At 46.8% G+C, this 13,436-nt stretch overlaps 2 protein-coding genes across 4 annotated transcripts in view; both read left to right on the forward strand.

The window, feature by feature from the left end:
* Positions 1-274, forward strand: part of Cdk12 (Cyclin-dependent kinase 12) — a 59,100-nt gene extending 58,826 nt beyond the window's left edge. For both annotated transcript variants that reach the window (XR_016283088.1, XR_016283089.1), the window contains exon 14: positions 81-274. The gene's annotated coding sequence lies outside the window, so the exon portion shown is untranslated. The remainder of the gene's footprint in view (positions 1-80) is intronic.
* An 883-nt stretch (positions 275-1,157) lies between these two features.
* The window catches only part of Ipp (inositol polyphosphate 1-phosphatase), a 35,784-nt gene continuing 23,505 nt past the window's right edge, over positions 1,158-13,436 (forward strand). For both annotated transcript variants that reach the window (XM_089545577.1, XM_089545578.1), the window contains exons 1-2: positions 1,158-1,348; positions 1,571-1,741. The gene's annotated coding sequence lies outside the window, so the exon portion shown is untranslated. The remainder of the gene's footprint in view (positions 1,349-1,570; positions 1,742-13,436) is intronic.

The raw sequence follows: 13,436 nt of genomic DNA on the forward strand, positions 1-13,436 counted from the left end.
AAATTAGGTTGAACTCTAGTTGTCATAATGCAGATGCATAATTGTAAAATTATCGCTGTGTTTTTTTTTTCTCCTCACAGATGGCCCCTGCTGGAGAGCCCAGCAAGAACAAGCATGCAAGAGGCTGCTTGAAAGGTAAGTTTTTTTTTTTTTTTTTTTTGAAGCTCACTGAGGCACCGAAGACCACTTTTGTGCAGAGGTCGACACATCCAGTGACAACAGTATGCTCTCGTGTGCCATTAAGAATGAATAAAGACATGGTTTATTGCCTCAATGTCATGGCGTGGTTTTTCTTTATAGTTCCCTTGTTCCCTGTGCTTTGTTCTTGGGCGGCATCCAGCAGTGCGCTATTACTAGTGGGCCGATGTGCCAAGCTGCGTGGTTAAATGCGAGCTGAAAGCCCCAGCCTTTCGTTCTATTTTTCAGCGTTTTTTTTTTTGCGTCGCAGAGTTTTTCAGGTGCTTGCAGTGCCTAATTGAGACCATTTCGACGATAGTATTTCGGCAAGTGCATGAACGCCCCTAAAAAGCAGCAGTCTTGAACGCTCGAACAGTGTTGTGCAGTGCAGACGAGGTATTTCAAAACTGTGCTAGCGCTCAAGCATAGCTGTCTAGACAGCAGTAAATATATGTATAAGCACTGTAATTGCAACTAGTAAATTCTCTCGTTATTTTGTTGTATATAGTGGTACAAACGCTCCAGACAAGTGTGCATGCCGCGCGTTTCTAAACAAAACCGAAACCTCTGAGGTAACGTGCGTACGAAACTGTCGTGCATGGTTCGTACTGTTTACTTCCGTCCAACTTCCAAGACCTACTGCAGTTCAGTTGGTCTTGCTTCCGTCCCACAGCCCACGGGGGAGGTAAGTTGTAAAATTTGCGCGTCTGCTGCAACCGCGGTTCATTCGCAACTGCCTGAGCCTTCTGACAGCATGGAGGATGTGGAACGGTGTCGGCACCGGTGCCTGCCGAATGCGCCCTCCGCGACCGTCGGCGCACCTCAGTTGGTTACGCTACTGAATGCCGAGTGGAGGCGCTAGTCACGTTGGTTTTATCCAGCCAGGGCACCTTTGGTAGGCGCCCGCCCGTTACAAAGGGAAGGCTACATCATCATCATCATCATCGACTGCATTTGTCGTCTGCTGCTGCACCACGCTGTCGGTCAGTCGCATGCGCGTATTTGGATCCTTGTCACTGGCAATTCAGTCTCTTTGGCCCGCACGTGCAAAAAAACAAACAAAGCTTGCTGGCGTTCGATGTGACAGTACTGCTCAGACGCTGACTTCGTGCTTCGCCGAGAATCGGCGACGCTCAACGCGTGCTGAACCACACATCACATCACATGAACGGTGAGCCAAGATTTTTTTATTGATAGCAATAATGTTATTTGTAGCGTGCTGTGGCGTACTGTGTGTATAATTCGAATATTTGTGGGCGCATTTTCTGACAGCTCTTAATTAGTTTTGTTTTTGCACTCGCGCTCGACGAATTTGTGTGGTTGCACTGAACTTTTTAAGCATACGACTGTAATATGGAAGCGCATTGTTAAACCGCTCACCATTGCCTTGCAGGACCTAATGGCATACTGCTGTGTGCCGCGTTGCCGCTCAGATGGGAAAAGCAAGATTCCAGGCATCTCTTATTTCCACGAGATTCCGGCGGACATGGCGCTACGGGAGCAGTGGTTGAGAGCCATACGGAGGGACAACTGGGTGCCGAACACTACTTCGAATTATTCAAGAGTATGTAGCCGGCACCCCTAGTAGCACGCTTTGTTGCCTCAGTGTGGCTACAACGTTAGCTTCTAACATTGCCTTAACGTGGCTAGCGTCCTCTTTTTGCCACGTTAACGCAACATACATACCCAAGCAACCACAGATATCCGTCGGACGTACGAGCTAGATCCGAACGTCCTTTGCCGAGATCGAACGTCCATCGAACGTACGAACACAATCCGATTTCGGATATCCGTATTCGTACATCCGCTGGACGTACGGACAGTGTCCACTTTTGTATATCCGCATGAGAGACGAGGTGGACGTCCGAAGGATGTAAGGTCGAGTATTTTCCCAGGCCATGAGTATGGACGTTTTTTATTTCACAGAAAATTCGAGTCTTTCGTGTATGTATACTGTTTTATTTGCATCAGTTGGAGGGTTTGACGCGAAGACGTTTGTAAATTGGTACGATTCCACTCCTACCTGCAGTGCAAGAGCCGCCAACGAGCTAAATTTATCTAAGAGGAGAAGCAGGTGTTGCAGAATTTTGCAAGAACTCAATGACTAGTTTTATATTTATAAAACTTCTCCAAATTAGAGGAGTTGCGCGACATGTCCACTGTTTTGCTAGCTAAACTTGCCATTGAAACCATTCGTAAGCATCAAAACTCCCGTGCATTCTGCTATCACCATAATCATAGATGTCAGTTCGCGGTCAGACCAATCCAATCCATCAGTACGGCTCCGTAGCGCTGTTGTTGATATGTCGCGTAGTGTTGTCGCGCAGATCTTTATAGCTCTGTTATTATAAAATGTGGCTTTGTTCGGTCTGTGGACGAAAGTTGTATGTAACTTAAGCAATTCGAAAGATACGGGAAGCGCCTGAAGCTCTTCTGGAACGCCGGAATCCCGTACTGCGTCGACCTTGGTGTAAAGAAGGCTTAGTGCACATGTGATTGCCTACGAAGGTATGTATCCAGTACTATCGGGGACAAAAGCAGGGGGGTAAAGCGCGGCGAGGAGGTTGTGATACACTTGAGCAGCGCCATCTTGTTACTCCCATAGTTGCCTGTACTTATTTGTGGTTCGTGGTATTGAAAATTAAGCGATCATTTTCAATGTATCGACACAGAACTCATTAAAAATAAACCTCTTGAACTGTAAACGTCGAAGAGTGTGCTTAAGCGTTACACTTAATTCTTTTATTGTTCTAAACATTGAAATATGCAGACGTGTGTCGGAGAACTTACGAAAGTTTCGTTTTCGTTTCGTGTGCTGTAGCAGCTGTAGTTTACCGAGGGATGCTAGTTCATTGCTACTTACAGCGTAGACTGCAGGACAGAATTAAGATACGGCAGTTTAATACGCCCAATACGCACTGCATTACACACCTCCCAGCGCCATGTCTACTTCGGAATCACTCACTCCCGCCGCTCGGTGCGCGGTCTTTCGCACGAGCGTTGGCTTCTCTGCTGGTTTTGTTTTTCGATGTCTGATTCGGTGCCGGGAAAGCACTGCAGACGCCAGTCGCCTCCAATGCGCACATTGGTCGAACGTATTTCTCGTGCGCACGTCGGTCGATCGCGTACAAGAAACTGGACGCTAGACCCGTCGGCAGCGTTCGCGGCGAATTGCCGGCGCTTGCTGGCGAATTGCCGCAGGCACGCACCACGCTGTGACTCCGCGCGACGCTATCTACCGCTTTGCCTCGCTCTTGCACAGAGTTTCAGAAGAATGCCGCCATCGTGCATCATATGCGAAACAAGGTGTCAAAAGCGATCGGGCATTTCGCTTCATGTGTGAGCAATGTTCTTCTCTGGAAAATTCATAACGGCACTGTCGCGCGTTTTTTTCGTTAAGATTTTTTCGTACGCATGCAGCACGCTTGACAAGCATTAATTCGTGGAGCCTTACATTTAGTGGTATATATTACAGGCCTGGCAGTGAAACAGTATATGAATTCCTCAGAACAACAAAAACTTTCTGCAAAAGTGGCTAAGTACTATTACGACACCACTGCCTAGTTACATATAGGGCAGATGATCTGATCAAGACATTTTGAGCTGTCATGCTTTTACAGCAGCCACATCAGGCACTTTTTGAAACCAGATGCAGTGCTAACGATATTCCAAAGGCCACATAGTGAGCAGGTAGGTGCAAATTGTGGCTGCTCTCTGTTTATGTCTAGTAGAAGCTGCATTCAGTGTGAAATTTTAATGCTTGTTACGAGTGAGTTTTGAAAATTCTGCTGAACCTAGCTACATCCTTTACAGCCAAATCGTAAGTAAAAAGTGGTAAACTTAACTTTTAAACAAAACTAAAATTTACTAACTGATATGTCAGTACGAAAGTAAAGGCAGGAATGCAGCATAAAAAGAATGAGGTTCATGATAAATTAAATGGATCATGTATCAGCAGTTCAGAGTGGTGCACTAGATGGGAGGGTTTACGCAGGAGAGACTGTGTGTTAGGCATGTTTACATTATTATACAGAATTCTTACAGAGGTCGTGGTGTCTCACCAAGTCCGTCTGCATAGGGTGATAAGTTATAATACATTGAGTGCCTCAGTTCGTGCAATACTTTTATTTCAGGTTGCAAGCACACCTCAAAGTGCTATTTCAGGATTGCAGTGTTTGCCACTTATGTCACAGCAAAAACGCAAGCAGGTAAGGTTAGGTGAGCAGAAAGGCCAATGCTTCAGGCAACAAAATTTTTCTCAGGGTATATCTATGTAGGAGCACGCAAGCTCAGAAACAGACAGTTCACAGACAATGTCCTCAGCCCCCTCATGAGCTCAGTCACCCTTAAGGAAGTTCCCACGCTTTCAGGTAAAACACAATGAATCCGAATGCTGGTATCTCCCGTAATGTAAATGTTTTTACTTCAGACCATTAGTGTGACAAAGTATCTCAGCTAACCGGTCACCTCACCTATATGCAAATCTGGCTAAGAAGTGCTTGAAGCTGGGCTTGTTGGCGCATATTCTTGAAAGACATGAGAGCGCAAAACCAATCTATGCGATCAAGAGCATGGATAAGGGCAAAGGCTATACAAACGTTCTTCTTTGAATAAATCATGTTGAAAGTGCAGCGCTCGTTCTGTTCCCTTACTCGTCCATGTTGACGTTTTGCGCTCTCATGTCTTTCACGTATATGAAAATCCCCCTGCAAGCACTTGCACACACCCACAACAAAGTCCCCACGCAAGCGAAAGTAGGCGAGATGTTTCAGATAAATAGCTAGAACCTCAGGTCAAAACTGGTTTTGCTTCAGGACAAGTCCACACCACAAACCCCCAGATCAATAGCAGCATCATCAGGGAAATCTCCACGCAAGTGCTTGCAGGTAACATAAAAAAGGTAGAAGATGCACTGTCTCCTCCGACAAACCAAATTTGCACTTAGGATATGAAGCACGTTGCAGAAGAGGATTTTTGATTAATTTCAATCCCTGGTGTTATTGTACATGCCACAAATTTATTACAAAATACAGAGTACCAGCTGTTCCAGCTAGCTGTACTGTATACTCTCTTAAATGCTCCTCCATCACACAATAAAAACTTGGCATTCAATAACTGTTGATACAGTAACAGTAGTGGGGTAGCTTCACCAGTGGATTGAAGGAATGAACCTGGCCAATGTGCTTGTTTATGAAGTAGAATCCCAGTGTCCAATTCAGGCCTGCATTCCTTTAGATTGCAAATATCTCGTGTTGTGTCTTATGTCAGATAAATGGTAATGATACACCAAAGCCAAGGTAAATGTGTCTCTTGACTGTAGTAGAGGAAATAAGATTCTTTGTTGCAGTTTCTAAAACACACCTTATACTTGTGATGCAAAAACACTCCAAAGGTCACTGAAGTGTTCAGCAAGTACTCACTCATTTATTAGTGTTAAAACAATCTAAATACAAAGCAGTTGCACATTTAAGCTTTTACACAGGCACTCATGTGCATTCTGAAGGTCTGATTTTTTGGTTTTGTAGGGTTTAACATCCAAGAGTGGCACAGGCTACGAGGGACACTATTTCTGAAGGGATCTGCACAAGACGCACATTTGTGCTATAAATAACAGGCATGATGAAGAGTGACATGGAACATTTATTCCAACATTGTTCATGCGAAATCATTGTATTAAGATACTAAGTAGGAAGACGCTTTGTTTTTAAGCACCAACAATATCGCATCAAGGCAGCCCTATTAGGTGTCGAACAGTTAAGAGCACAGGTCTTGCCACTGTTTCTATTTTTTTTTTCATGTGCATTCTTCGAGCATGTGAACAGATGTGCAAGGTATTGAATGTTACATTGTGCATGACTGAGGCATCATTTACATGCTATATTTATTTGTCTCATGTGTACAACAGTAATATCAGTGAATTTATAGAAAAAATAAAAAAACGCATTCACAAACATAACTGCTCAAGTTAAATAACTGTCAACTATGAAGCCAGCTGTAACTTCGCAGTGCAAGTTGTTAGCAAGTAATCTCACATGCTTGTGATTGTAAAGATACACTGGCTGTCAATTTTCTTGCGCAGAACATGGCATGAATTTCAATACTTCGAAAGCTGTACGCGAGAAAACTGCATTCCAACATTTCTATTTACCGTGCACAATGCTCTGCTGGTGCTCTCTGAACGCGACTTATCCCAAACGTCTCTTGCATAAAGTTCTTTCATGTATGTGCGCTTCGTTGGTGCTTCGGTGCACACAGATTAAACAATTCAGAGCGGAGTCCGTTACAGATTTCGCGTTGTATTCAAACAGAATGCGCATCTTGACAGGCAGTGGTAGAAAATGAAAACAGTACAGAAGGCAGGCGCTGCACTATACGCGTGTGTCGTCTCCCTTCTGCCTCGCATCCATTATGGAACACCAACGAAGTCTGACCGCGGGAGAAAACAGGAGGTGACTATTCACACTTTACTAAAGGGACTCCAGGTAACGCCAAAATGCATGGAGCATGCATGTTTTATAACGCCCCGCACATCAAAACAAACCTTGCTGAACCTCACCCCCAATCCTCGCTGATCTCGGCTCACACAAACACAAAGCACACATAATGAGCGGCACAGGATTCACCACCACCTGTAACTGCCTTTGTGCGCTCACAGTCGCGAACATTTCGCACGTGAACTAAAACGAATTCAACACAGTACGTAAGCAAGCCTCAGCACCGTTCCTCGCACAGCTCTTTAGCGCGCACTACGACGCGCGCGGCCATGCTGGGCGAAGTTGCCAGGTTAGTACGCTGTAATTGACGTTAAACCGTCAAACTTGGTCTAGGTCGTCTGTATCATGCAGGGAACCATGAGCGAGGTAACAAGATGGCTGCCATCCATGGTTAGAAAAAAAAGAGAGAGGGTTTACATGGGAATGCTGCCGCCGCTTTCTCTCTAGAGTTGGTATATTAGCTCTATGGACAAAAGTCTCCGGACCGCCACGCACGGTCGCCGGAGCAGCGGGGAGCGCATCGCCGCGCGCTCTCGCGGTGACGCACCTGGTGACGAGACCGACGCTGCGCGCATGCGCGTCCTTCCTTATCTGCGAGCATGCCGATTTACTCGCTCGGAGCCACCACTCGTCGGTCGTCGGGGCGCGCCGCTAGGCGCCGCTGCCGCAGTGCCACGCTGCTGACTCATCGGCGCTGTCGGGCGCCTGTCGCTCGCTTGCTCATGCTCTGGCACACGCCTATGATAACGCTCGTCTTCTCCACTTTTCAGCTCAGTGCATGAGAAGGCCGTGCTAAATAAAACAACAATTACAACGCCGCAAAAAATGAATGATCCATAGTGCCTTTCGCACTATGCGGCCTCTTCACATTTGAACGGTCAGACAAAACGCTGTAAACTTGAGAGCGCACGGACGAGTATTAAAGCAGTCGAATGTTGTAGGGCGAAAAAAATATAGAAAACAAGCTGTGCGGGCATAACTTAGGTCTACGCGGGCTGTGAAATAATCGTGTATGAGTGAATGCTAGCGCCAACATTTGATACCGTATCGGCTGAGGTGATGCGCGTTTTGTATTAGCCCTTTATCAGGCGGGCCAGAAGTACTAACTAGGTTTCTTTGTTCGTAGAGGATGTATTATGTAGCGCCGTGGGGAACTTTCATTGAAAAGAACGTTTTCAAATTGTCTGTTACACATCGCAAAAAAGACACAGACCAAGGAAACACAACTCGGTTGTCCCTATTACAGTTGGTGGGGACTTCAGCGGCGCACACACGTATTGGGGATACCAATCGGATTCCTTCAGGGCTGCACAGATCCAAGGAAGCTTTAAAGATCATTCCTTTCCACCCCGATCCGATCCTTTTTACAGATAAATGTTTATTCTCTCTCTTTCAACTTTTAAACCAAATGCAGGCCTCTTCCCGCCAATGAGGTGCCAATGAGGTTGCCCGTATTCTCCTGACTTGGCTTGGTAGTATGGCCCCGGTAACCCTCGTAGGGCTGTTAAATCACATACTTGGAGTGGTGATCATACCATATTTTTACCTCCCCCGCTTCTTCGCGTCTACGGAAAATACGACGCAGCGTACTCATAAGGTCATGAGACTCTGTATGCGCTGACAATCGTTTATCTACACTCAACCCTTCTTCAGCACTGTTTACTCTCTCTGCTGTTCCCGCTACTCAAACTGCTACCACTACTGTAAATGAAGACGACCCAAACCCGGAGATAGACCTCCTGAATCTGTGGGCTGTTCGTCGCCACGCCGATCATTATGCTTCTCGTCACCCCGAGGAAGCCTCGTCTCTTCCCTCTCTTCACAGAGGTACCGCACGTGCGCGGCGCTATGCAAAGCGACTAGGCAGGCGACTCTGGGCTGCATGGTGCGCCCGCCTGCTCTCTTCGCAGGGTAATCGGCATCTTTGGAGAGTGTTCCACGCCATGGAGCGTCCTTCTCAGGTTGCAGATTAGACAGATAGCATTCGCCTCGCGCTCAATATGGACGAGGGTACAGTTGCACAATAATTTGCAAGATGCATTCGCAATAGCTGGCTGCATAATTAACTAGCCTCGTTACGCCGGGGTGGAGAGACGCTGAACGCTTAATTTGCCGCCATATAGCGCGTTTTCACCTCTTGTTGTTAGTGTCCCCATCTCTATTTCAGATTCTACTGACTGCTGTCAACGGAGAATACTTCCTATTCACCGTGCGAACTCGATTGGTGCTTTGTAGACATTCAGATTGAGCAATAATAATAATAATAATAATAATAATAATAATAATAATAATAATAATAATAATTGGTTTTGAGAAAAGGAAATGGCGCGGTAACTGTCTCATGTATCGCGGTGAACACTGAACCGCGCCGTAAGGAAGGGATAAAGAAGGGAGCGAAAGAAGAAAGGAAGAGAAAGAGGTGCCGTAGTGGAGGTCTCTGGATAAATTTCGACCACCTGAGGATCTTTAATGTTTACTGATATCGCACAGCACACGGGCGCCTTTCTGCGTTTCGCCTCCATCGAAACGCGGCCGCCGCGGCCGGGTTTGAACCCGGGTACTCGGGCTCTGCAGCTGAGCGCCTTAACCCCTGGGCCTCCCCGTCGGGTTTGAGATTGATTGTCATAAGGGCAGTTTAGGTGCTTAGAAAACTAGATGCCAAATGCATTTAAATCTCACTGGTAGCCCAGAACTCTCCTGTAGCCAAGGGGATGGATGCCAAGTTACACTGGATGTGTTTGTGTTTTGTTTGGAAGTCTAGGTCCCCTCGCTTTTCGCTCCTCACGCAGTCTTCCAGAGAAGGCGTATAGCGTGTTGCGGCCCCGCTCGTGTGTCCCAGCCACCCATTCAAATTATACACCGTGTATATGGCCGATAGTAGCACTTGTTTCTCTTTTCTCTTCTTGGAACGCTTAACTCTCCTATCCGTTACGGTGCTGATCCAGAATGACACAACGAAAACGCTTTTTTTCCTCAATATTTTAACATCGGTAATCTTTTCGGAAATGCAAGTCATCGGCCATCTAACTTTCGCTTCGCCTCGCTTGCCGTTTGGCGAACTTAACGCTACTGCCGCTGCCTGGCAATGCATGAAGCCCTTGGCCTGGTTTTACGGCCATGTTAGATGTTCTTACCACGGTGACCGGCTGGTTGTAGGCATTGAAACAACCCGTTCTCCAGCTCGGACTTCAGTCAGAATCATGGCGCCGAAAGTGCCGCTAGAAGAAAGACGGCGCATTGTTCGTTTTTTTATAGAAGGTGTCCCCCAAAGGGAAATTTGCCGGCGCACTAATAGGTCAAGAGACACCGTGAACAGGATAATACAAGCCTATAAAAAGGATGAAGGGAGGTTAGGTGACGCCCAACGCAGCGGCAGACCAAGGGCAACGACAGAAGATGTGGACAGACAGATTGTCGCTGCGGTAGTTGCCGACCCGTTTTGTCAGTGCAAAAGAACTAAAGGACGCTCTTGTTCTCAATGTTTCATGCAAGACAATACGGAGGAGACTGCAGGAAGCGGGTCTTCAGAGCTGTGTGGCAGCCCAAAAGCCTCACCTCACAGATATGCAGCGCAGAGAAAGATTGGCCTTTGCACAAGCCTCTGAGCAATGGTCAGTGGAAGACTGGGGCGAAGTTGTGTTCTCAGACGAATGAACTTTCAGCACACGCTGGGGCCACCAAGGGCGTGTGTGGCGACCACTCTGCTGCAGGTGAGCACGCTTAACTCTACTGCACAAAACAAACGCTCATTTCGAAGGTTAAATCTCCTACCCTGTTCGGGGCTAAAATTTTAGATACGGTAACAACTCTCCGCTAATTTTCGTCTAGCAGTGACACCCTGAAAACTCTGCGTGCAATTAGTCTATTTCATATCGCTTTTTGTAAGTATATGTAATTAGTTTTCCACTGCGTACCTCCTTGAGCTGAATTTTTGCCTTCTTCATTATGCCATGCCCAAATTATATGCATCTTTAATTAGAGAGACCTCGAACTCGGGCCAAGCTGCGTCTTCGTCCCTAAAGTACTAGCGCTCTCCTCCATACGATGTCGAAGCAAACTTATTTTTGATTTCTATTTTAATATTATTGATAATTTTACTCTAATAGACAAAGATTTGGTAGTATGCCCATGCCGGTTGCACCGTGCACTTTACTTGGGGTATGGTAGGCGTCAGGGTAGGTTCGGCCACCTTGGTTTCTATAACGCGTGCTGAAACAGAAGTTGATAAGTTTCGTAGTACACCCGTGGTGAATTTTTGCAAAGCAGAGGTAATTTTTTTACTCAGTCTAACTAGTGCTTTGGTTTTTTTGTGTGTGTAATCATGTGAGCATGCTTGTTTGGTACTGGCAAAAATACGTTCCCTTCGCTACGCCTCACTAATAGTGTCGTGTCTACGCCTTTCCTCCTTGTCCTGTCGAACTTTTTTTTTAATGATTGCGTATGCTATTTCCTCTCTTTGAGTGCAACATACATTGCTTACTGAGATAAAACATCGTTATTCTTACTTTTCTACTTTTAGGTATCTCCCGGAATACACAAAAAGCATTTTTTGCAGCGGGAGGTGCACTGTAAACGTGAGCAAGGATGGGCTCGGCCCGCTTGTACGCATCGAAGGGCCATTTACGTCAGAAGAGTACTGCAACATTATCACGGACCACCTGTTGCCATTCGTTCTTGACGGCCCTTTCCCTGATGGCGTCTTTCAGTTTCAACAGGACAGAAGTCCAGTTCACACAGCCCGTAAAGTGACAGCACTGCTCGACAGCTACGTAGTGCGCCAGCTAAACTGGCCCCCCCAAAGGAGCTGACCTCAACCCTATAGAAAATGTATGGGGCCTAATCAAGCAACAACTCAGCACCCGCCGTGATGTGCCCACTACGGCCGACTCCTTAAGGGAGGCAGTGAAGGAGGAGTGGGAAGTGTTACGTGGACGACTGGATGTGATTGCATCGCTCTACAACTCAATGCCACGGCGGATAGCGCAAGTGATCGCCTTGCAGGGACATTTCACCAGTCACTAGTTGAATAAAACACTTCCAATCCATATTATTTCTGCTTCCTTCAAGTTACTGCATATTGCAATCGTAGTCCAACCAAATATTTTCCCGTGTTTTTAACACACGCCACTAGCGTTAAGGATGACAACCGAACGCACAGCGCCTGAAACAATTCGGCAACACGTGTTCGCGCTAGCGATGTCTCATGTACGAATTGACTGTTTGATAGCCCACTCAGAAGTGAGTTACGGCCGCGCAGCTTGTTGCCTATATTACCCAATAGCGTGTTCCGCTAAAAACCCGGCGTCGTCGGTCGTCGCCGTGTGTCAGTCGGAAAGAATACTAGAAGTTTCAAACGAAGCTGGAAAAAGAAATCTGGCACGGGGGTCCAACCTGCTCTGTTTATGACTTTGGTGCTTATGATTTTAGTAGTGTTCATGACTTTTTAAGGTGCATTGGCGATGTGTAGCGGTGTTATCGTGATTAGTAATTAAATTAATTGTAGCTAAAATGATCCGCCGAATGAAAAAGGCGGCGTTATGGGGCTTCATTGTACTGAAACAAATCGTGCGCATGTCAGTGAGTAGTGTAATATGTCGAAATGTGTAACCTAATGCGTGATTGGCAATTTGTGTTTGGAATAAATAAACAAAAAAGAAAGATAAAGGCGGAGAAGGCACTATTGCATCTACTCTTAAGGCCTTGAAGCGTAAGCGTCCTTCTAAAATCTTTTTTCCCCTCTCCAAAACATTACGCGCATTTATTTTCTTCGTTGCATGCAGGCGGTGCTCATTGCTCGCTTCAAGTTGAAGGCGTCTTGTCTGACCATTCTATACTGCAGGCAGGCAGCAGCGCACGACTGGCTCTCTAAATGCGCTGTTTGCGGCTTAATCGCTTCTTTATTCCTTTATTATGGCCGAAAATTGGCGACCACAAGCGAAGAGCGTTATCATAGGCGTGTGCCAGAGCATGGGCAAGCGAGCGACAGGCGCCCGACAGCGCCGATGAGTCAGCAGCGTGCCACTGCGGCAGCGGCGCCTAGCGGCGCGCCCCGACGACCGACGAGTGGTGGCTCCGAGCGAGTAAATCGGCATGCTCGCAGATAAGGAAGGACGCGCATGCGCGCAGCGTCGGTCTCGTCACCAGGTGCGTCACCGCGAGAGCGCGCGGCGATGCGCTCCCCGCTGCTCCGGCGACCGTGCGTGGCGGTCCGGAGACTTTTGTCCCCGATAGTACACTTCTTGGAACTTTGCTTCTAGGACAATGCAGCATGCTCATATAACATTCGTTCACAGGACAGTGGGAGCAGTAAGCGCGAGGAGATGACTTCCCCAAGTGTGTGCTGTTCTCACACTTTCGGGAGCCTACTTCACACAGCTGCGGGAGCCCTCAACTCGCGCGACTAATTCCCACTCCTCTTCAAAGTTGCGGGACGGAGTGTTTTCGCATCTTGTTAATTTTTTAAGGCGTCGCTATGTTCACTGTGCCTATATAAAGAGTGACAACGCGCGAAAGGCAGACCATAGGAAGCACGTGAGGTCGCAGTGGTTCGCAACGGAAGCTTTGCGGCTTTCTGTGCACAGTCGCGTACAGTGCTGCGCAAGTTAGTGCCCTAAAGCCCATGAAAATAAATAAAGAACAGATACATTGTCAAATATGATGTGGAAAAGTGAGAGCTGTTATTGCCTTATACTTATTGAGGTGTTTGTTAAAGTGCATTGTCTGTTATACTTGCAGCATTAAACACTTCTATTAATTGGTTCCAAT

Source organism: Amblyomma mixtum, chromosome 5 (genome assembly GCF_055824585.1).
Source record: "Amblyomma mixtum isolate Tamu chromosome 5, ASM5582458v1, whole genome shotgun sequence".
Lineage (NCBI taxonomy): Eukaryota > Metazoa > Arthropoda > Arachnida > Ixodida > Ixodidae > Amblyomma > Amblyomma mixtum.